This window comes from Oreochromis niloticus, linkage group LG5, assembly GCF_001858045.2.
Source record: "Oreochromis niloticus isolate F11D_XX linkage group LG5, O_niloticus_UMD_NMBU, whole genome shotgun sequence".
NCBI lineage: Eukaryota > Metazoa > Chordata > Actinopteri > Cichliformes > Cichlidae > Oreochromis > Oreochromis niloticus.
In genome coordinates, this window is record NC_031970.2 from 32,735,686 (window position 1) to 32,760,270 (window position 24,585).

General features: G+C 39.7%; 1 long non-coding RNA gene across 1 annotated transcript; it reads right to left on the bottom strand.

Moving 5' to 3' along the window:
• Positions 1-22,838: 22,838 nt before the first annotated feature.
• LOC112846966 (uncharacterized) lies at positions 22,839-24,145 on the bottom strand. Its single transcript, XR_003220200.1, has 2 exons — positions 24,040-24,145; positions 22,839-23,741 (listed from the first exon to the last, which is right to left on the bottom strand). It is a non-coding gene; the product is annotated as an uncharacterized LOC112846966 (long non-coding RNA).
• Between the last annotated feature and the right edge of the window lie 440 nt (positions 24,146-24,585).

Genomic DNA, 24,585 nt, shown 5'->3' on the forward strand with positions numbered 1-24,585 from the left:
CTTGCATGTGTGTGTGTGTGTGTGTGTGTGTGTGTGCGTGTTTATGTGTCATTCTGTCTGTAAACACAATAACAAAAGGTTTTGAATGAACTTTGTCAGAGTATTAGTGGGGTTATTTTAACAATCCAATCAAATTTGGCACATCCATCAGAGTCTTCAAGGTCAACTTAACAATTCATTGGTGGAAAATTGACAAGAAAGCCTTTTAACATAGAAACAATCATTCTTACAAGAATGGTAAATATTTTCAACATAGAGAAAGTACTGTATAAATATTTGAAGTGACCTCCCCCACACTCAATTGATTGATCTAAATGTCAGACAAATAATGCTATAGAGAACTGTTTATTAAAGCTATGTTTCTTGCTGCTGTTGTTTGTATTGACAACATATTTAGAACGGAGATTCTAAATATCACATTACTTTGGGCCCTTTGACTCCTTCTTCAATGTAATATGAGGTCAAACTTTCATAACATGGTTTTTATCTTTAAAACTCTGCTTACAATTCTCCTGCCTTTGGTAACATTTCAGGAATTGTACTGCTAAATGGAGATTCTAAATATGACATTATAGTTTGCATCCAAATATCATGTCATGTTTAACCTCTGACCTCACAATAAGCTCAGGTTATTCATATGCAGTTCTTTACAAATCAATACATACTATCCATGAACTACTACTACATGTGTGTGTAATCAAAGTGAGCATCTGTCATGCTACCCCTATCTTATTTTTACTGCAGTATTACTGTCTTAAAGTAAGTTTAAAGAGAAGAGAGAAAACAAAATGAATATATAGAAAATACTGCACTATTCCCTGAAAAGGAAACACCTGCATGGTGGAGGGTTGCATTCTTGGAATGCTTCTTGTCACTCATATGTGATCGTAAGCATCATCCTGAGTGAATGAACCAAGGCTGATGCCAAAGCAGCAGCTAACAGATTATATTAGAGTGTGATTCAGCCCCCAGCAGTGTCCTTCCTTCTTTCAGTATCAGGTTTTTAGTGCAGGTGTCTTTTAAACAGTGTAAGGATTGCCCTGGATTATAGTGACAGACTTTCAACTGCAGATTGGGAGCAGTTAAAAAATATTCCTTTTTTCTCTTTGGGCCCTCCAGATGGCGGCTTATGCCTGAAAACGGGCCCTCTATCCACAAATATACAATTGTATGGAAAATCTGTGATACACTTGGGCTCCCCTGAAAAATGAATCCCAGCACTATGCAAAAGATTTAGGCATTAAAGATGTTTCCATCACACGACACCATCCGGGAGGCATCTGATCGAGTTCACACTGACTCTGCAGCGAGACAAGTCGAAATATACAGTTGGCATCATGAAGAAATCTCTTCAGCCACAAGAAGAACAAGGAGTCATACAACAGATGGTGTGGCCCCCACAGAGTCCCCATCTGAACATTGTGGTGTCAGTCTGAGATTACATGAAGAGGCAGAAAACTCACAGGGAGCTTAAATCCACAAAAGAACTGTGGCAAGTTCTCCGAGATGTAGTGAACAATCTACCGAAAAAGAAAGAGTATAAGCTGGGGAGACTTTGTGCTGCTTGAACAACAAAGGGGAAAAACATCAGTTTAAGATGATGATTGCTGGACAGCAACAAATACAGAAATCCAGAAACTTGCTCATCAGTATTTTTGAAGAAGCAGCAGCTCAAATCATGTTTCCTACCTTGAGTGATTGATAGGCTAGTTATTTCAAACCTAACTCTGGGGCTTGTATCATTGAAATGTTCTTGGAGTTACCACCACTGACTGAAGGCTCTGAAATTTTAATGAGTGTACCTTTAAGGTCTTGTTTAAATATTGAAGAAGTCAATGCTGACTTGAAGGACAGGACAAGACAGGACATGTTTGCTTAACTTATTTGACCAAAACCACAAACTTTTTCTTATCTTTTGTGGTTAGAACATAATGACATGCTGGCATCAAAAGGGCAAAAGCCTCTTCTCTGTGTTTTCTGGTCAATGCAAAACAAACATGCCTGTATAACATTTGAAAGTGGCATTCCTTTGATTATCCTCTGTATGCTGGCCATCACTGTTTCCACAGTCCTCATTTAAGCGTGGACCATTCAGTCACCAGAATGAGTTGGAACAATGATCAAAGAAAAATCATTTTCTTTTTAGGTGAATACGAGGACATGAATATTGTTCCAAACAGACATTAAAAATGTGAATGCACATGCACAGAGGTTGTCTGAATAAAAGGAAGAGGAGACTGACTGACTTTGTGATGCTGTGGGAGTATTTTTCTGGTTTTCGTCCTCTTGTCCCAGTAGAGGTAAGGGTCACTGCAAATCAATACAAAGTTTTTTGGAGTGACCATCTTTGTCATATGATGAAATTTTTGATAGAAAATTTTCTATCTTGTTAGAAAAGGTCTATTTTAGGATAGCAATGCCCCACCTATATGGTACAGGGGGTATCTGAGTGACTCACTGATTATGGTTTTCCTTTCTCACTTGTACCACACACCAAAAGGAAAAAAAAGTATGCGTCAGATACATTCACACTAATGAAAGTACTCTCTGAAGACAGTGTGTGCAGTCCAATAGATTCATAGCTAACAAGTGCATGAGTGCTCCCTTCCACACTTGCACGATGACAAATTCCGACACCCCCATTTAACTCAGGAGTTAGCAGGTTAAAGACCAACTAACTAAAAAAGCTGAGGCCTGCAGTGCTTGGGTGAAAACAGCTACAGACAGAAATAGTTCTTAGATGGCATTTTTCTACTTGACCACTCAAAGAACTTTCTATAACATGTGTCATTCACACAGGCACTTTTTTCTGTGTCTAGGTGCTCTCTATCTAACATTCACACTCAAACACATAGGGAGCAATTCAGGGTTTAGTATCTTTGGGATACTTTGGCATGCAGACTGGAGAAGCCAGGGATCAAACCGCCAACCTTCCAGTTAGGAGGTGACCTGTTCTACTTCCTGAGCCAAAGATGCAAAAGATGATGCAAAGACGGCCATACCTTTTTCCCCTAATCTTTGGATAGGTGGAAAGAGTTTAGTTATTATGCAAATCACATTGTACAAGGTATATCCTTGGATCCTGTGAGTGCTTTGCACAAAAAAGCAGCTGCAAACTACTGCTAAGTAACAGACTGATAAAATTCTAGAATTTGCCATGTAACTGTATTACAAATCCCTCAAAAGGTACATGCACACTACCCTTATGCAAGATTATCATAAAATAGTGAAAACATTTTCATTGCTATGCAGATGATATCCGGTTATATTTACCTGTCAAGTTAGTAGTTAAACTACAGGCATGTCTTAAAAGGAATGAAGACCTGGTTGGACTATAGGTTTTTCTCCCAAATTCAGAAAAAAATGATGGTATTGCACTCAGCTCTAAAAGTCTCAGGAACCTGGTATCAAATCAGATGCTTATTCTCGATGTCATTACCTTGGCCTCCAGTAACACTATGAGGAATACTGGAGTCATCTTTGATCAGGATATTTCCTTCAGAATGCAGAATAAACATATGAAGGACTGGCTTCTTCTATTTGCAAAATTTTCCTAAAATCGGACTATTGTAATGTGTTGGCAGGTCGTTCTACAAGTTCCCCGAAAAGCCTTTAGTTGATCCAAACAGCTTTGAATGAGTACGAACAGGGATAAGAAAGTAAAATAAGATGTTTCCCATATGAACTTCTCTTCACTGGCTCCCTGTTAAATCCAGATTCAAATTTAAAATCCTTGAAAAAAGTCTCTTAAATATCTTAAATACCTCATAATATATTATTCCAATAGATGTGAAATGGACATGCATGCAGAAATTGCATATACGTTGGCTTGAAATAAAATATCCGCTGTTACTGCAGATAACTGCAACTTACTGCAACTTCTCCATGTGTTTACATTTCACGTGAGAGGGAAAGTGTGAAATGGACATGCTGGACTGGTGTGTCTGAAACATGCTTTGTCGTAATAATAGTTTGCTTGATTATGCTGCTATAGGCTCAGATTGCTGCATGTCTTCCTGCGATACACTGTGATGCTCTTAGCTGTTATTCTTCACTCACCTCTTTACACTCTCCAGGTGTTTATATACCACTGCATCATTTCATTAAATTTGGTCTGTCTCCTGTTCTACCCTGTCTCCCTATTCCCTACTTTTTGTGTTCTCTTTCCTCTCACGCCCCAACCTGTCACAGTGGGGAGCTGCCCCTCCCTGAGCCTGGTTCTGTCAGAGGTCTCTTCCTGTTAAAAAGGAGTTTTCCCTTCCTGTCATTGCAGTGTGCTTTCTCAGAGGATTGCTTGATTGTTAATTTGTTCTTTGTGTTAAAAATAAATCTCTTCTAAATGACCTGAACAGAACTTATATAATATAAGTTACAATATATTTTTAACAGCTAAGTTATAAAACAAATCTCCCCACTGGGGGGCAAGGCTCTACACCAGGGGGGCAGATGCCCCTGCTCCATGTAGATCCGCCCCTGTGAATAAAGACCCAAAGCCTTTTTTGTAGCAGGCTATACACATGCATGTTTCTCATACAAAGCTGGACATTTTAAAATATGATTCTCTGGGATTTGACTCACTTTTGGAGCCAGCTTCACGTGGCCACTTTAACAACTGCTGTTATTGGCAACATTTTCCTGTTTTGGAGGTTGCATATAGCATGTGTTACAATAATTAAGAACTTCTTTGACTGGAAAAACAGCAATTCCAAAAATGTATAATGAGAGAAAAAAGCCATATCTTTATCCTCATTTTAAAAACATCAGCATGCAAGCACTGCACCAGATTAATTTTCCCTTTTTTTAGTTAATTTTTTTAGGTTATCAAAATTTTAATAATGCCCACAAGGAAGCCAGCTTTCCCACTAAAGCCAAAATGTGTTTTGTAGCTGCCCAGAATCCTCAGTTAACTCAGAGGGTGATTCCAAAAGTCTCATTTGTTGGATGTTATTGTGCAGCTTGGGAGGAAACACAGGTGTGTCAAAGAAGCTGAGTCTAACACCAGGGGAGAGAAAAACAGCACATCTGTTGTGGGTCACAGTGTTGTCAAGCAGACAGACCATATGGGCTGCTTCCGCTCAGCACCAGCCATATCTCAGCACCACTAAGCTGACAGGAATGACACCTCCGGAGAGGCTGTGAGCTATGTTTTAATGAACATTGTACGTTATTAAACTCATTATGTCTAGACTCTCCTTGCCACTAAGACTCCCTCAACCTGCTCCTCTATTGTTTCTCTCACTCGCCTTGCATGCATATGAGCGAGCATGCGTACGCGTGTGCCTTTCACCTTAAGATAGCAACACGCACAACATGTTCTGCTCTCAGCAGCCTGTGTTACACTGGCTGTTTGCACAGTGTATAATGTTGGGCACAGCCTAGGCTGGCTTTCAAGAACCTTTAGGCACCAAATGCAAATTTCGGTATTTCCTACGCACCGAATAGCAGAGATGCTAAGCGCATTAGTATTCATAGGCAATTGCAGCCAAATGCATATTTTATTTCCTGTACACATGTCATGTCAACCCTGACTGATTTGTTTTTGCAGAAATCATTTTGATCAGTGCCATTAGCCCCTTGAGACATATCTATACATTAAGGCTAAGGGAGAAGTAATTACCTTAGTGGATTGGTCGATTTTGGCTCAGTTTGCTGGCTTGTATGGATTTTCAAGTGGAACCTTGTTGTAATTATCTTTGCAAATTAAAAGACATTAGCAGGCATCTTGGTAGTTGTGCAGGGGCATATAACTTGATTAGCCCAAAAGAGGGAATCAGCGCTACCAAAGATGTAATTTGAGGTGATGGATATTTCAGGAGTCGTTTCAGCCCGACCCACCTCTTGTTAGACGTGCCCTGAATTGAGAACTCTCGCTATGGAGTGAAAAAGATAGATCTGACATGACACAAGTTAGGAGGACAAACGGAGAAAATGAGGAATAAAGAAGGAAACCGTGGTACGGCCGGATGGGTTCCGTTTCAGTCGATTATTTTGATTTACTCGATTCTCTAAAGTCCGGGCGTTCTGGATGTAAAATGAAGCTCTTACTGTGATTGTTTACATAAATCCAGCTTGGCATTTCAGGGTGAGTGAAGATTAAACTTAGCCAAAGAAACTAACTCAAGTGCAAATTATTCTGGCCTTGAAATAAATAAAATCACAGAGGTTGGCATCGCTTTCTATTTCTGAAGTCATGTAATAATTAATGAATTGATTTAAAAGATAACACAAGTTTCATCATATTTCACACATCAAACAGCGCTGTGCTTTGGGCAGCTGAAAGCAGACTCCCTCAGGATTTTTCTTCCACCACCCAGATTTTTAAAATTTTATTTGTGGATATAACCCTAAGAAAAAAAAAGAAAATCTAAACGTGTAAAAATTGAGTTATAAGCCTAAGTGAGCTGCTTTAAGTCTTACATTTCATTGCAGGCTTTTAGCTCTGTCAATTTTTAGACCTAATGCATGAATTTTGGTACCAATTAATCAAAAGGTGTGAATGAATTAATCAAAATGAGTCATTCATGAACGTGCAGCATCCGTTTGTGCCATCAGTGTAGTAAAACTTGACCTTGAATTTTTTCTCTCTCAATGATTCATTTCATTTCTGAGATAACTGCACAAAAAGGTCCAGGGACGCACATTTAACAGTTAAGAAAATATCCTGATTTTGCTGTTTTCATGTAGTTAGCGAGCTCTCAGAAAAGGTTACTGGACTGTGTTGTCATATAATCGCATTCCTGCTCTACTCGTATGTTTTGCATTATGTGATTTACTCATTATCTGATTTTGTCTCAAAGAGGAGAGGATTAAGCTGGCTGTGCCTTAAGATATATAACCAGGAACAGTGCTTGAAAGTCAAAGGAGGACAAATCTAAAGCAGAAAGCTTTCTGCTTGGAGCTTTGAGTTGTCCAGATTTCAGGGGGCGCATTTGTTCGCTGTGTTTCTGTTGTGATTGAAAGGCTGTGTGAGCATTGCTGACTGCCCATTAGATATAGCCGAGAGAAGTCAGGAACAATTGCAGTGCAGTGTTTTGCTGGGAGCTGGTCATATAGATATTGATCAGCAGCCGAGATGAAGGTGCTTTTATTATTGATACCTGTTTTTAGAGAGGCTGTAAATGTGATTCATAAGCAAGTAACAGCAAGTTAAAGAAAAAAAAAAAACAGCTCCCACTGAACTATTTGGACAGCTGGGTAAGTGCATGGCTGTTCTTTGGCATCTGCTTGGGTTTAATTATAGTTGTATGGCTTTTAAAGTTAATTACAAGAAACGTGTTAAAACTGGGCTGTAGGTAAAGCTGTTGCTGGTTCCAAATTAACCACAACTCCAACAAGTATTTGGCCCCTTTCTGATTTCTTAGATTTTTTTTGTTTGTTTGTGGGATTTTGATTGAAATTAAGATTTCTTCATGAATATTACCACCTGTTGCTTTGGCATGGTCTTGACAGCGCTTGAGGTCATTTTTTGCATTTTCATGTCGACAGAAATTTTTCATAATGAATTTGGAAAAAAACACAGTTTTCAAAAATACGCATGCATGTGTGAACATAACCTGAGGCACACAACAGTAGTTGACCTAAGAGACTGCACCAGTGCTCAGTCAAAGGTAAATAAGGATAATTTTGAACTGTGAGTCATGCAAAGCTATAGAAATTGTATTGTTATTTGATTGGTTAACAGTTTAAATGAGAAAGTAAATACTTTGCTATATCGCTGACATATGATTGTGTAAAAGTTCTTCATATCTTCATATTGTGAGGAATGTGGGAAGATTTGTGTGACTGTAAATGTGCAAACATAAAAGCCAAAACAAAGTTTGTTTAATTTTAAGCAGCTTGAATGTCAATATTTGAGAATCATCTTTATTTTTCAACACAGCCTGAAGTGTTGAGGCAGCTTTCTTATAATTTCTTTAAAAAGTCTTCAGGAATAGTTCTCGGGGCTTCTTGAAGGATATTTTAAGCTCTTCTTTGGATGTTTTCAGACTTTTGTTCTGTTCTCTGACCTCAAAATGTCCCACAGATAGTGCTAATTTACTGTAGATAGTTTTCTTAGATGAGAGACTTATTTTGTCCTCCACTTGTGCACTTTCCTCAAATTTTTTAAGGGTACATTGCACACAAGCTTTTGGCAAGTGGACCTTTTCAAATTATCTTGTTGATGCACAAATACAATTAATTCCTGTCAAACTGTTATTTGTGGCACTTTTTGTAAATTCAACTAAAGGAATTGTGAAAAAAAACTGTTCTGGATCTTTCCCAAGTCTGTCATAGGTCATTGTTAAGTTGCCTAACAAATAAACAAAAAAAAATTCCTGGAAATGAGTGAAAAATCTGCCAGTGTCCAAAGAAAAGGTTTGGCCCTCAGAAAGCCTGGAGAACTGTTACTCAAGACCACTTTAAAAAAATAAGTCTGGCTTCTTGGAAGTAAAATATAAAGAAGTGAGATGCGGCTAAAGACTGTAGCTCAGTATTGTATATCACTGATTCCAAAGTTAGCTGTTGCTTAGTTACATCTCTGATTTATTTAAGTCCTGTCACCCTTTGGTAGGTTACAGCCCTTTGTGAGGCACAGCATTGTTTTAGTGAAATGTCACTGAATGTTACAAACGAACAAACTGCTTAAGTTATTGACAACTGATCAGTAGTGGTATGTTTGCAGAGCAGCACGAAGCAGCTAATTAAGACACGCTGACTGTATCTCAATGTTAATAATACAAATACAATGTAAAATTCTTGTGCTTTATATAGGGAAATAATATGGTCCATTTTTTTTGTGCCAGTGCCAGTGAAAATAATTCCAGCAGCAATTTAGTACATTGTTAACATTCCTTTTAAGAGGTAGGGTTACAGGGTCCAGTTCAATCAAACAATTATTTCTTTTCCTTGATTTATTTGAATGATTTTGGAGAGCCTGCAGGGGGAAAATTACCCAGCAATTCAAAAGGAAAAGAAAAAATATGATTTTTGTTGTAGAATTCTGCTTTTTCTGCTAGTAAAGCCTATCTTTATGTTTACTTTTGGGGGCGTCTTGACCGTCAGTTTGAGGATGTGGCGTGAAGCATCCTGCATTCTTTCATTTATTTTGCCTATCTCTGTTTACGCTGAACAAATAGGACCGAATATCTCACCCAGAAGCTGATATAAGACCATTTCAGTCCCCAGGTTCTGACTGTAGTAATCATATTCGGTTGATGGTCCTGGCCCGTCTGCTATTTCAATACATTGTAATTTATTGACAGTTTTATAAGGACAGACTGGAAATAAGGTCCTTCAGGAAGGAAAGGAAAGCTGGCGCAGTAAAAAGACAAAGACAAAACTGCAGAAGGTGAAGTGGCTGTTCCGTTCGATGGACAAAGAAGAAGAGGCAGTGTGCGGCAGTAAGAGAGCAAAATGCTTCATAGCCTCGGGGGTGTGCGCCACTGAAAGAGACAGCCTAATGGAAGGTCCCTGTGAGGAGTGTTGACAGTCTATTTGCTTCATCCCAGTCAGCAGGTCTCCATTCAACCTCTGAAAGCAGGTGCACTGTAAAATCAAGCAGGAGGGGGGATGTTGTACTTGCAAACGAATACCTCCTAATTAAAGGCAAATATACATATTTAATAAGGCTGGAGTGGTCTCATCTTCACCTCCTGTAGGGGCGTCTGCATAATGTCCATGCTACACTAATTAGTGGCGGTAACACAGCATGAGAGTCACAGAGAGACAATGAGAGGGTGAACAAATCTCTCTAACATTAGAAAAGCATAATCTGGGTCCTGCTATTACCAATAATTCGTAGCATAATTTCATTTATTTGTTTTCAAGCACTGCATCTCACACTCTGAGCTCTGACATAAGCCATTATTGTGTAAAGTGCTTAGAATGTGGGTCACATACCAGAGCAGTAACCTTGGATTTTGGGGGAGAAAATAAAGGCTTCTTTGATGCAGAAATTCACAACATGACCGCGGCAAAAACAGAGGATGTATCTCTCGGATGTACTGTATGGATCCATACTGGGGGAAAAAAAGGTTAAAAATGGATTGACTGCAAGATATTATTTGAAATTGGGAAAATTAATATCCCTCTTGGTATAAAATACACATCAGAGATAGCGTGGTGAAATCTTCACACGTTTACCAGCCACACGCTGCCTGTCAGCTATGCAACCACGACGAACTGATGAAAATAATGAAACATTTTTGGCAGTTGCCTCCATGGAAACCCAAAAGCGTTTTGTTCTCCCAAGGCAGAGATGCCTCAGGAGTAAGTGTGCACAGCAAGATAGTGACTGCAGTTCCTCCAAGGGCCTGTAGCTATATTTTTAAGAAGAGCTTTCTATTTTGAGCAAACCACCACTGTGCTAGGCTGTAAGCCAGTCAGGGCTGGATGTCAGAAAATGCTCAGGTATAGCTTTACTGTGGGCTTTTCCGCCACACTTTGCTGCTGACAAGAAAATATTTTGTAGTATTTAGAGAAGCAAACAGGTTGATCATTTAACAGATTGGGGTAAAAAAAATAGATTCACACTATTGCTCAGGGATGAAAGTACTGCAGTGTGCTGTCTTATAAACTTCTTATTAATTCCTAGAAAAAACCTGATACTAAATAAGCCACTTTCTACTGCTGCAACAATCAAATTAAACCACTTATTCATTGCCAAAACTTTTCAATTCAATGCAGTTTTATTTATATAGCACCAAATCACAACAACAGTTGCCTCAAGGCGCTTTGTTTAACATGTTGTGACTTTTATTATGAAGTAATCACAGCTAATGTGAGTCTCGTTTTTACCAATATTGTTTCTCAAAAATGTGTGAAAGGCGTAATGGAACAAGAATTAGAATCCCCCTGAGCTGCACACCAGCACACCTCCAACTTCTTAGAGGTAGCCAACTTTCATTTTCACTTCTGTTCACAGACTCATGCACTTGGCAGCTTGGCAGGTACTCACAGAATGCAGGAAAAATACTGTCTGATTCTTAAAAAAAATTAAAACAATTGTGTTTTTTTTGTGGCCCACATAACACTGTAAACTGTAGCTTTAAACCCCATTTGTTGTTGATACCTAAAGGTGTTATATGTTCCAGTCAACTTTAGAAAAACATTATTTGGCAATTACTGATTTTGAAAAGTCACTGACATCAACACTGATTAAGAAGCACTTGGTAGTTCATGGCAATTACATCAGTAGAAGACAGCAACTATACTATCAAAGCTAGTGAGCCAGAATCAGAACAACAGTGAGCAAGAATGATTTAATGAACCAACCTGGGTAGAAGAGAGCAGTGTAACTGAAATTAGTTACACTGCTCTTTTTGTGATGCCCAGCCACCTGCTATGACAGATGACTGTGACCAGACTCAAGGTAGACATCCAGCTCAGAGCATGACTCCTTCTCTCACTCACAAAGTCCCATTAGAGGAGAGGCTTACAGATGTGAACACAAGTGCACACCATCTCCACTACCAGTACCACTAGAACCTATGAGCTCACATGTGCCACTCTGACAGTAATCCTAGAAGCATTGGGCATAAAGTCAAGGATGCACAGTCTTCTTTTCCCCCATGGAAAAAAAGACAGGAAGCCAAAATCAGAAAAACCAGTCGGTTAACTGAGGTTTAATAGGATGTCATGACAGACAGGTCTTGGATGTACAAGAAGTACGACAAGATGTGCATAACTGAGGGTCAAGCCAAACGAAAGCTCACAGCTCTAGCCACTGAACCAGAGAAGCAGAGGCCAGGAGAATAAATGTCCTGTTCTCCAAAGACCAGACCTTCATCAGTGGTATATTCTCAACTACAAGGGAACAATAATACAAGGGAGGACCAACCCAGAGCTGAAACTGAGCAATACTGGAAGAAGATTTGAGAGAAAGAGACATCACGCAAGAAGGTAATGACATGCTATGGATGCCTGGAACCACAAATAAGAAGGCTGCTAACAGCAGGTACTCATCCAGACTGGCTAACACAAGGCAGAACCATCCTGATCATTAATGTTACCCACAATAGGACGATACCATCAAACTGTCACCCGATTACATGCCTCTCCAAAGAAATTCCTCTCTTAGGCACATGAGCCACAGCTCAGCAACGCACAAGCTCCTGGTTCATAGGGAAATACACCAGGACTTTAAGACCTGGCAGGCCAACATAAGCGCTCAGCTGGATGGACTGCAAGAAAGTCTACTACACGGTACTGCACACATGGATACTGCAGTGACTGGCACTATTCAAGACAAATAGTGTGCTAGTAACATTAATCAGGAACTTCATGGGATTATGGAAGATAACACTAGAATCCAACTCCAGGGAACTCAGATAAGTTCAAGTCAATCAAGGGTGGAATATTCCAAGAGCAAGCATCAGAGCATAGAGTAGGAGTCTACCAGAGCTTACAGGAACCAAGTTGTATACTTTGCAAAGAAACTATCCAACACATAGCAGCACTGTACAAGATGCAAACTGGGACAACGTGCACTGAGGAGCACAACCAAGTATGGACTAGAAGTCCCAGAGTGTCGATGGAAAACAATGAATAAAGAGGGCTAAGGTCCTGTAGAACTGTGAGTTCCATTTAGACAGAAAGCTGCTGGCCAACAAACCAGACAGTGGTGGAAGTTAAAGTCCAAAGTTGTCCCAGTGGTAACAGGAACATCAGGATTCCAGGCACAATATCAGAAGTCTCTGTCCAGAAGAGTGCAGTCCCAGGAACAGCCAAGATACCTCACAAACCCCTCTAACTCCTAGGTCTCCAGACTTTGAGGATCACACATACTGCCCCCCAGGGGCTGAGAGGGAGGTTGTAATATATACAATTTTTTCTGCTTGTTTTTCGTTGGAATGAAATGAAGCCAACTGCTTTAGGGCGCCTGCTGAAACAACTGATGCTGCTGTTCTTGAAATACTTTGTGGCTGCCATTTCACTCAATAATTAATGACTTATTTACACAACACCAATGTGCTGCCATGCACAAGTGTTGCTATGGTCACCAATTGAGCTTGCATGATCAAGTTGCTTGTGAGATTGCTTCCTTCGCATTTCACAATTCAGATGAATAAATAATGGCTTTGCTTCTGAAATTCGGTGCTTTGTTTTGCTTCCCCAGCACCCATTAGTCACACCAGAATTAACTTAGCGTCCACATGTCTGTTTTCATGTTTAGGAATTCTGAAATGACATGTTTTCATAGGATAAAAAAGGAGACAAGCAAGAGCACCAGAGTTAATTTACAGTGAAGCACACAGAAGAAGTTAGGTGTGAAAGTACCCTTTGGCTTTTTGCCTGCACTAATTGACAGTGGCACAATTGTGAAAACATACATACTCACAGGGTGCAATATGTGACTTTCATTGGTGGAAGAACACTAACAACATGGCAGAAATAAACTGATAAAATAGTAGAAAAAAAACAAACCTTGACGTACTTCAGAATATTCCTGTTTTTTTCCCCCTTTCAATGCTGAAGAGGTTAAACTGAAAATTTCTTTAACTAAACAATCTGAAAAGGAAGCATCTTTGAATGATTTTCAGCTCAAACAAAAGTGACAAGAGGTCATAATTAAACTGTAAAAATATCACATGCTGCAGAGTGGATGCAGTATTTTGAAATAAACCCTCAACGTGCATATTTCAAGCGGCAAAATTTGAGAGTTTCTTAGCTAGCAAACTTTAAAATACCTTTATATAGCACACAGCTTGGAGTCATACTCTGTCTTATGAAGGAAAAATCGGAGACGGCGATAGCAGACTGTATCAGAACTAGGACAGCTTCGATGTTTTCAGCCAACTTGGATAACGCAGCCAACCTTTGAGCCCTCTGCCAGCCTTTTATACTCCTTTTAACTACGCCTGTTTATGGGACCGCCTAAGAAAGCAATGTTTTGGCCACCCTTTAGAAAAAATACCCCCCCCCCCATTAAAGAATATTGAATGTTTTTTTTAAATTTTAACCAGATAACTAATCGTTTGTATTAAGCTCCAGTTGGGATTTTAAGCTTCCTCCTTTTAGATCATTAACACAGCAACCCATGTTTCTTCTTTTTTTATCCAAAGCTCTGGTCACACTACTGAGATATATCCCAGCTACATATGATAAGATTATCCAAATTAAGAAACCATCTGGTGTGCTGTGCTGTGTTGCTGAGAGTTATTTTTAAACCATTTAAGAATACAAATGAAAAAAAAAACATCAGGAAGAGAAGTTAAATTTTCATCCTACTTACATTAAAAAATATTATTAGCTGGTTTAAGCTCTATGAAAAGATTGAATGTTTTCTACCTAAAGTCTAGCCAGTGCATTATGTGTTTGACATTAAAGTGGTGCTTAGGGAGCCCAAACCCAATCAATTTCACTGAGGCTGTAACAGAGAAGCCAATTGCTTAAGTGTTCAGATATTCTGATTGGAGTCCCAGGTGACCGGTGCTGTCAGTAATGAGATATAATAAGTGCAGCCCTGGGAGACTTCTGTTCACATAATGCCTGGGGAGCCAAGAGTTGCGATGGCATTTGAAATCTAATTGGAAATACTTTTGTAGTGAATAAAGGGGGACACAAGGCGCTCTTTCCTTGCGTGGCATAATGAAGTGTAACAAAACTATTTAAAACAGCAGCGGCGTGGCAGGTATAAGTCATCAGCGAGGCTGCTTTTTAAAGCCTCGCTGTTTAAAAACAAGTTTGATCCTTTATAGCGAGTTTGGACATTTTACGACACTCTCGTGATTAATTTTAATTCCAATTTACACGAGGAGTTAATTGGGGTTAAGGAATGACATTTACCTTATTTGTGTCATGAAAAGTATGTAATGAGAAAGCAATCAGCGCTGACCTCTGACAGCATCCACGTATTGACATTAATGCGAGCAATGAACGTGAAGCTGTGGGATTTTTGGGAGCAAAGCCAGATCCTTTTGTTGTTGCTGGTTTTTTTTTTTTTTTTTATACTGAGCCAAGCAAAGGGACTGATCGTCTCTCTCAGAAGCAGGAAACTTTCCAAAATTTTCAGTGATTTCTTTTCACATAATAAAAGGTTCTGTTCCAGGAAGACAGCTTATGTCTTGTTAAGTGATTAAGTATTTATTTATACCTTTAGACCTCTATCCATAGCACATAAAGAAAAACAACTGGTATGTGCTTCTTATCTATAGCCTATAAGCAGATCCCATCACCCCAAAATGGGTTATGGCAGGTTGCGGCCCCTCCCTCTGACTGGTTTTGTAAAAGAGACTTTTTGTTCCTCACTACTGCCAAGTGCTTGCTCGTGTGATCATTAAGCTTCTTTCTCTAAAGAAGCACCTTGAGGACTGCTGTGAACCGGTGCTATATATAAACAGCACTGAATTGGACTAAATGTTAAATAAACACTTAATATGCAGATGCATATGTGCATCTTTGCAGATTAACGCTGAATAACTCAAGCTTCAGATGTGCTACTACCAGGCTAAAATAGGCTGCACATACAGACCGATATGTGTTATAATGCTGCCCACGTGGATCAAGTAGCATGATTACAAAACTACACAAAAACCCTTTATGTGACAGTGAGGTTAATAATTTCATTTTATTTCTTTTATATTCGTTTTATTATTTGTATACTGCTTCTCATTTCTGTTAGTTCTTTGTCTGCTTTTCTGCCAGACCTGCATCCAATCAGCTAATTACCCACCCAGCATTTTGTTCTTGTGCTATTTTGTCTCTAATGTATGATCCGTGACTACGGTCATTGTGTACGAGCACTGCTTTTGCCTGTTCTGTGGATTGATTGGATTTCATATTCTGGAGATTATGTGCTTTGTGACTGCCTACCTGTGTATGACCCCTGCTTCTGCCATTAAAACAAGCGATCTGGGGCTTTTGTCCCGAGTCCAGCATGATTCCCGCTTCTGAGACTCCCTTTGATTAAAGCCCATTACTGTTATATTATGAAAGTATAACATTTCATTATCGGTCAACATTTTCAGTGAACTTTGCAGTGAACATTTTACAGTGCACTGTCAAAGAGCTGGCCTTCCCTATCACTGCAAGCTGTTTACTATTTCAGATACTTGTGGTTCTGTTGAAAGTGACAGGCCATTGCCACTTTGATTTTTTTTTATTGTTCTATAAGGAGGCAATCCAAAGCACTGCTGAATGGTTCCTCTCTTGAGTTTCTGTGTTACTGTGTGGAGAACCTCTTTTCTCTAAAGCCCACAGCACTTTACTCTGCATCTCCACCTGCCTATAAACACTATGGCACATTGCACTGTGGGAGTTCACTTCCAATCAATTTATATTTATCTGCCTCTGTTGAGCTACGAGCATTTCTCAGATGCTACAGCGCCGGCAGCATTTCTAAAGCCCGCCCTTCTCCGTTGCATCTCATTCTATCTATGGCTCGTTTTTTTTTTTTTCATCCACTCCTCAGCAGCCTTGCTCTCTGCGTTTATATTCATAGCATGCATATACGCGTAACTGTCACACACCTGATTTAAATGCATCTCAGTGGGGAAAAAAAAGAGCCCGGAAAGTACTTTAGGTTTGCTCTGTGGGATGGACCTGAGCGCATGTTTGTGGCTCGCGGTGCTGGGGGTGAGGCAGAGCTGCTTAGCATGATGAGACTGGAGGTGGTGACACACGAGGCGAGGCCATGTCAGTGTACAGGCGGCACATTTTTAGATCCAGAGTCATGCTCCAGATGAAGCATTAGCCTGAAAGAACATAAATCTTTCGTCCAAAGGCCTCGACATCCAATTAACTCACAGACAAAGAGACAAGTGCCGAGACTCTGGACACCAAAACTATGACTTCTTTTCCTTCTTCCTTTCTTTTTTCGCTAGATTTTAAGGTCATGCTGGTTCATAGCAACCCTGTCATTTTTACAACATGTCATCCTCTGGTCTTAAAAAACCCACCTCCTGCGAGAGCAAATTTATGCTTAATATTCTGCTGTCATACAACACGCATTAACCAAACCTAGCATTTAAATGACCTTGAAAAGTATTGTTTTTTCATGATTTGCATAGCAGACAATTTTAAGATTACAGCACAGCCCTAGAAAGAACGAAGATCATTAAACATGAATTTTCATATCCCTAATGCTCCAATTTATACTGGTGAGGCATGTTTGTATGAGCACTTATGAGATGATAATTGATAAAATCCCAGGCACTGTAAGTAGACAGCACACTAGATAAATTGATGGTCAAGTAAAACTTCATTTTAAATGGACTGAGGTCAGAGCAGGATTTGTTTTTTTAACCTTGAGCCAGAAGATCTTCCTCTTTTTTTTCCTGAGAAGTGCACTTTGGTGCACGAGGGTGAACTGATACAATAACAGATGTGTGGCGAATGCAAATGTTAGCGTAAGAGGAGGTACGCCGATCCTTGAGAGCAGAGTTTTGGCAGGGTTTCATATCTCAAAGGCATCTCTGGGTGGAAATACCATCCAGAAGTCTCCACTGATCACACCATATGACATCTACAAAATGAGATGCTTTATCTGAGAGCCCCATGAAAGCCATTATTCCCGACAAATCCGCACTTTAAGATCAGATTTTTCTTCCTGCTCAGTGCCACAGAACAGATAGCACTGTCTTTGGTTATCACATCACATTTTTTCCTCCATATTTCACAAACGGTTGAATGCCACATCACATCATTTTTGACAGCCGCACTCAAGCGTTTATTAACTTATCCATATACTGCTAACAACATACACAAGTCTCTGCTACTCCTGTATTTGTTATACTACTATGGCCTGTTGCCCCTGTAGCCATGTTCAACCCCATGCTCCTATTTAGCCATTGTTATTTCCATGGCTTACAGAAAATCCCTTTGGACACTGAATTGCCTCAACAGCAAGGGCTAGAAATGACAATGATGCCACTGTTGACTGGACAAGAAGAGCTGCTGGTCTGGGAAGCACTGTTGGTGTGGTGTAATCTGATTTGACATGTCTGGTCAAACATGAGGCAGAAATAAAATATATATAAAATACAATCCACACATTTAAATCTGAGGACAACGGGACATTCACATCGGTGTACAAGAACACATGCGTGCCTTTGCAAGATTACAACAGACTAAGGGTGTACTCACACCAGGCAAGGTTGCCTCGTACTGTGTCCGAGGGTGATTATCCTCCCCCCTCCCTATGCCCCTGCTGGCCTGCACTTAACGATACACATCAGTTTGTCTCAGCATCTCCACTCCTTTCTTATGCTCTCTCTCGCTCCCTTTTACAGATGTGCTGTACAAAAACACGTACAAGCACAATGAGGGTCATGATTTTCTGCATTCTGCAGCCTTATTAGGATTAACACAGCAAAGCCCACAGAGGCCGCCATAATTGAGGACATGTTGGAGTGACATGCGTGGGCATTATTGGCAGTCACACTACATGCGTGCTCAATTTAATTCAGTTCAATTTAATTTTAGTAATTTAACACCAAATCACAACAATGTCAAGGCACTTTAAATTGTAAGGTAAAGACTACAGTAATAGTCCTGAGTAATGAGCCACGCCCAGGCCAGCCTCTTCAGGCAGTCCATGGCAGACAGCACTAATGCCCAAATGTTCACAGGCATGGTGAGGTATATTTGCATGCTCACATGCTTGTACTTATGATAACACATTGATATGCAGCAAGATATGCTGGCAAACAATTGTATTAGCATGCTAACGTTAGCATGTATTGGCTAATAATTAGCCTGCTAATAGTTTCTAATTGAATATAAAAACAATGAATACAGCTGTATGTGTTTCGTTAGCTTTTTTTGATTCTGCTTCACAGTAATGGGCATCGTAATCCATCTTGTAGCTCAGCGGTTGCCAACCCCCGGGCCGCGAAAGTTGAGGCTCGGGTGTGAAATTGATGGTTTTCAGGGTTTTTATTGTTTTTTATTGTTGTTTTTTATCGTTTTTATCGGTAACTAGGTTTCCCTGGGTCTTTTCCCATGTGTTATGAATAAATCTTCTTTTTTTTGGTACCGGTACTGGTTTTATTTAGTTGCTTTTATCCACAACACCTTAAAGGCCGGTCCATGAAAATATTGTCAGACATAAACCAGTCCGTGGTGCAAAAAAGGTTGGGGACCGCTGTTGTAGATCTTATTTTACTAGATAAGTGAAAACTGTGACAAGAAAGGGGACATAAAATACTGGTTAACATGCATATGTGTAACAGACTTAATGGTATACTATTCAACAGCTACTGAAAAAAAGGCAAAAAACCCACCCAAAACAAAAACAATATCACTATCCAAATCACTACAGTAATGAAAATCCTTTGAGATTGCGCTTATAACCAAAGCTTTGTGTCAAACTAAGGTTTTATGTCATTGTCTGGACATCTGCCGGCCAATCAGTCCTAATGAGCATGGATGGCTTACCTGGAATTTTGAGCAAGGGCTTGGTTTTTATGCATTTATCATTTAAAAGAAAACAAGTCAAATGAATCAGATTCTAACAGTAATTAAACACAAGTGAAGTCATACCCCGATGAGGCAGGGTCTACTTCAGTTTTCTTGAACTGAGAGATTATACGCTTGTCAGATCCCATCCATTTCACAGACACAAACCTTTTTAAATCAAATTTCATCAGAAAAAACCCCCTCATTAATTAGTTTTTTGTGTGTTTTAAATAACATAATAAATGCTTTGTTGTTTGTAAAATAGGGAATAACTGTTGGACATGAAAGTTATCACCGTCTGGCCACGTGGCAGTTGGCATCCAACCGCAACCGTCTTTGAGCAGAGACACAACGCTAGTGATTCAATAATGTGGGTCAGTCTGACATCTCAGGAGCATGCCAACATTGTCATCCAAATGACAAAGTTAAAGGACTGATTAGAGAAAAGCCTTTGAGCAGAGACACTGTAACTGCAGCATGGAAATAAAGTGCCAACTATTGTGTTTTTCTGGGAACAACATGCTAAAAATACTGGGCATCAGAGTGACTCTTCTAGAAATGTCAGCCAGAATGAGTCTAAAGAAACAAGAACATGCAATGATGTAGAATATGCATACAGAGAGAAAGTTCAAACAGTGCTAAAGGCCATTGCAAGGAGTTGTAAAGAGTCCAATGGGATGATATCTGACAGTATGCTAAATATACAGCTTCTGCAGCTGATGCCGCAACTCTAATGGCGTGTTCTAGCACAGCTTACAATGGAACCGCTGTAATTTAGGGGTTTAACATATGCTCTTTAAACCTCAGCGCTCTCTTCTTGCCATGAATATAGGAGAGTTTTTTAGTTGATTGCTTTTAGTTACGTCAAAAGATTTGGACATATAATATATAATCTTTGTAACATCCTCATTAATAGTAGTGACTTTTTAAAACATTTTTAAACAGATCTCCACACACACTCCAGAAACATAACACATGCAAAACAACAAATGCATAAAACTGATGGCAAAAAATGGGTTTCATTAGAGTTTAATTAGATCATGAAACTGCAAATTATTCACCAAGTTAAAGTCTTGTAACGTACTGTAACATCATTTATGCTTTTCTTTGCTCGTAATGAACAGAAATGCTAAAAGATGACTAAAATATTAATCGTTTGTCGTGTTTGTTTTCAGCACACTCTTGTTTATTCTTTATTAAATTAAAAAAACTACTAAGCCCAGCTGACACTTAGTAGTTTTAATTAGAAAACAAGGTGCTCGTACTGCAACATAACATGGGGAGAGGGTGAGTTATTCTTTGAAGTAATGGAGTGATTTTGTCCGAGGACATCAAGATCAGATCAGCATGGCAGTCACCCATCTCTCTCACAGGAACACAGTGAAAAAAACAAAGTGTCTTCTAATTTTCTTGCTTGCTTATGCCTCAGGGGTAGAACAACATTTGCGAAGCCTACCCTGGAACTGTGACCTTGGGCCCCGGCCTAGTACTTAGACGGGAAAGGCTAAACAGGTTTTGCATACCAAGAGAGGTGGCTCCTTGTTTTCAGTCCAGCAGGGAGCCACATAATAGCAGGCTGGAGCAGGTCGAATGAACCCTCCCACCAACTTCCCCTCTGTTTACTTTGTCCTGAACACCTGCTGTCTCTCAGCCTGTAAATCAGAGGGTGAAACACAGGAGCAGTGTACTGTATATGTGGGAGTGCAGCACACAAGGATTAATTGCTAGCCCAGCGATAAGAGCCCTCCTTTGCTCCGTTTCTCTCTATCGTCTCTCATCAGACTCTAGAACTCCTGCTTCCAAAGCCCTGCGAGCTCTGCATCCGTGCTGCCAAAATAGATCCCCGTGCATGAATGAGGATACATCTGCGATGACAGAACCAAAGCACGGCCTTCACACCTCCCTTTCATTTATATATTTATCTATCAGACATCTGCTAGTGAATTTCAGTTGGCTAAGAAGAAGGCAGGCTGGAGGTAGTTAGAAAATTAGGAGAATTCTGTCATTTATCTCACATATTTGGACCTTGGAGCACAAGCCCTAAATGTGTTTTACATTTTTCAGCAAGCAGCTATATCTGTAAATAGAAGTGTAACCCCCTGAGTTACATTGTGTTCATTCAGCAGTCCATTCATTCTCGTACTCCTAGCTTGTTCCTTACAAGGCTAATTAGGGGCTTTTACTTATAAATGCCCGTTATGACACTTCACCACTGATATGTTCACATACAAAACATTTAGAATCTTGAACTTATATGTTTTCATTGTGCTTTATTCAGGGAGACTTAATTTAAGTGGTGTTTTACTCTAATTGTAATCCAGTTAAATCAATAGCAGTACCACTGGCGCACTCATCCAAGTGACTTCTTCTGTGTCATTTGACTGCAGGTTTCCCCAACCTTGTTAACAGTACTGCTACGTAACAATGAATCATGACCTCGGTGTCATGGTTGTTAAGCTGCAAATTGTGATGACCATTAGTCAACGGCCATGAGTACTCTTCACTCAGAGTTTGGGAATGGCTGTAATCAGAGCACTGTAAGATGGTTAAAGGTGTACTCTTAGGCCCTCTCCTCCTTTCAGTGATGGTCAGTTGACCTCCTTGACTCCGAACTCCAATCAGCATTCCTTACTGTCCAGAATGTGCACATCCTGAATGGAGAAAGTGGTCATTAGCCTCTAGGTGTAAATAGATGACAGAGTCCTGGCCTGATGAGGAAGCTCTTTTGTGTTGTGCCTCCACTTGGTCAGGCTGTTTGGTACATACGTTCCCAAAGTATGATTCAGTGCAATCCTCTGAATATTAACTGTGTACAGTGTATTGCTGTCTTGACCGGGGTACCAGATCCTTGGGATGGACCAGGTTTTGTCATAGTAAAAAGGTTGGAGAAATCTGCTGAGAAACATTTCTGCCAAAGAAAATTTTGTGTCCAGATGAACAGAATCAACTTCCTGGGATTTCCTTACTTGGATTGTTGAGCATGCATCAAGATGAAGGATTTACTAGTTTTTCCAGTCCAGCGAAAAACTTTCATCACATCAGTATACATGCCACACTGGCTACAGCTATGTGGCAAAGTAGCTACCATATTGGTAAGGAAGTCTGGACCTCCTGATGCATATGTATTAAGTTTCCTGTTTGGTCCATGTAAAATGTCAGATATGTATCACTTATATTTACATTTTAGAATATTACTTTAATAACCACAATATACATTGTATTTCTGATAGTTACATTAACTCAGCATAGTGCTGTCTATAGCTAAAGAGGGATCATTGTATAAAATTCTGCATATTTAGAACTTTCTCACCTTAGAAATGTTTTCTCAGTTTCTTTGTTTTAGCACATCTTTATTTAGACACCCAGAAGCAGCACACAAGTCTGGCACGAATCTTCAAGCAGCAGCATGTCACAAGCCATGACTGAGGTATCTACATGTAACCAGTGTACAGGTAACGGTAAAATTTTTAAAGATTTTCTGAAAATGACCTAAATTATAATATAATATTTAATCTGCCTTGTCTATGATCGTCCGTTGCACTTTGAACAGCTCATTGTAATGTTTATTACATACTTTATTACTTGAATAAACCAGAACGAGTGCATGCAGTTTTAATATAATTTAATTCAACCCTTCTATACTCATTGCAAGTGAAATATTTCAACTCTTTTTTGGGTTTAATTTTAATTGCTTTGATAGTGGCTTTCTGATGTCATCTGGGTTGGGTGTTTTCTGTCCCTCTGATAGATACCCTATAGAGTTCAGGCCAGGCAAATTTGTTTAGAAGGGTCAGCAAACCATTTGATAGTAGGCATGTTGAAAACAACAACTGGTTCTTGTCAGCAGATTGATGCATGAAGTGCTCTGAAATCTTCTGCAGGATGGCTGCGTTGACTTTGGACTTGATAAAACACAGTGGACTAATACACAGTACCTCAAATCATCTTCACTGAACAGTCCATGCAGTCCAGTTCTTTTTCTCCTTAGCCCAGGCAAAACACTTCGGTCTCATCATGGCTTCCTGAGTTATTAGTGCATCCACATCACCACACAAGCATTTGTTCAGCTAAGGATCTGCGACTGTCGCATTACTGACACCGTCAGGTCCCCGTAAAGCTCTCCGTTGTAAATGTCTCCCTTCTTGAATTGGCTTTTCAATTCCTGTCAAGGCTGCGGTCATCCCTGTTGCATGGGCATCCTTTCCTCCCACACATTATCCTTCCAGTCAACTGTCCGTAATTTTCTTCATTACTGCACTCTGTGAACAGCTAGCCTTTTCAGCAATGACCTTCTGTGGCTTGCCCTTCTTGTGGAGGGTGTCAGTAACAGTGGTCAGTAACATGTTGTCAGCTCGATGATGTATCTGTGTGTGAATGTAGCAGACTGAGAGATATACAGCATTTATGCACCGCAAACAGTAATTACCTCAAATTTGACATGAAAAATTCTAATAATTTGAAAAACTGTAGCAACTGCAAAGGGAATATCTCTCACAGTACTGAAGCTCAGGTGGTGATTTTTTTTTTTTTAACTGTCACAAAGCCAACTCTAGTCTTACATCCAATTACAAGTTGGATTCAGAGGAATGCATATGTCTAATTTTCTGGAACACCCACATGCTAAATAATTATTTCTAAACCTCAAAGGGCGCAAAAACAAACCTCAGCAGACGTTAGTTGCATTTTTGTAAGTCAGTTATACTTCTTTCAACATGACTCACAGAGCAGGCTTTTATATCCTATCATCTACTTAACTGCATTCACCTGGGGTCCCAGGTGCACAATAGTTGCTGATTAGAGGTTTCCAATTAAAATCTGTAAGGCTTGAGTGCAGAAGATCACAGTTGAACAGTTGGTCTACTTATAATTATAGTTTTTTTTTTCACAATTAAAATGATGATGCAAATCTGTGAAATCTCAGTTTACTGCTAAGTACTGAGCAAGCTACTTTGTTTCTGTTTATAAATGGGTGAAGGAGGGTGGAAGCGCAGCTATTTACCTATTTACCCTTAGATACTGTGATGTGTCACAGCAGGGGAAGCAATAATAATGAAGTGAGCATTCTCTGTGTGCTACGGCTTTGTGGAATAGACAATCTTAGCTGAATTTTTGGTAGTCTGTATAAGATATAATATATATGAGTGTGTGTGTGTGTGTGTGTGTGTCTCATGGATGTATTATATATAATACAACTGATTAAGTGATCAT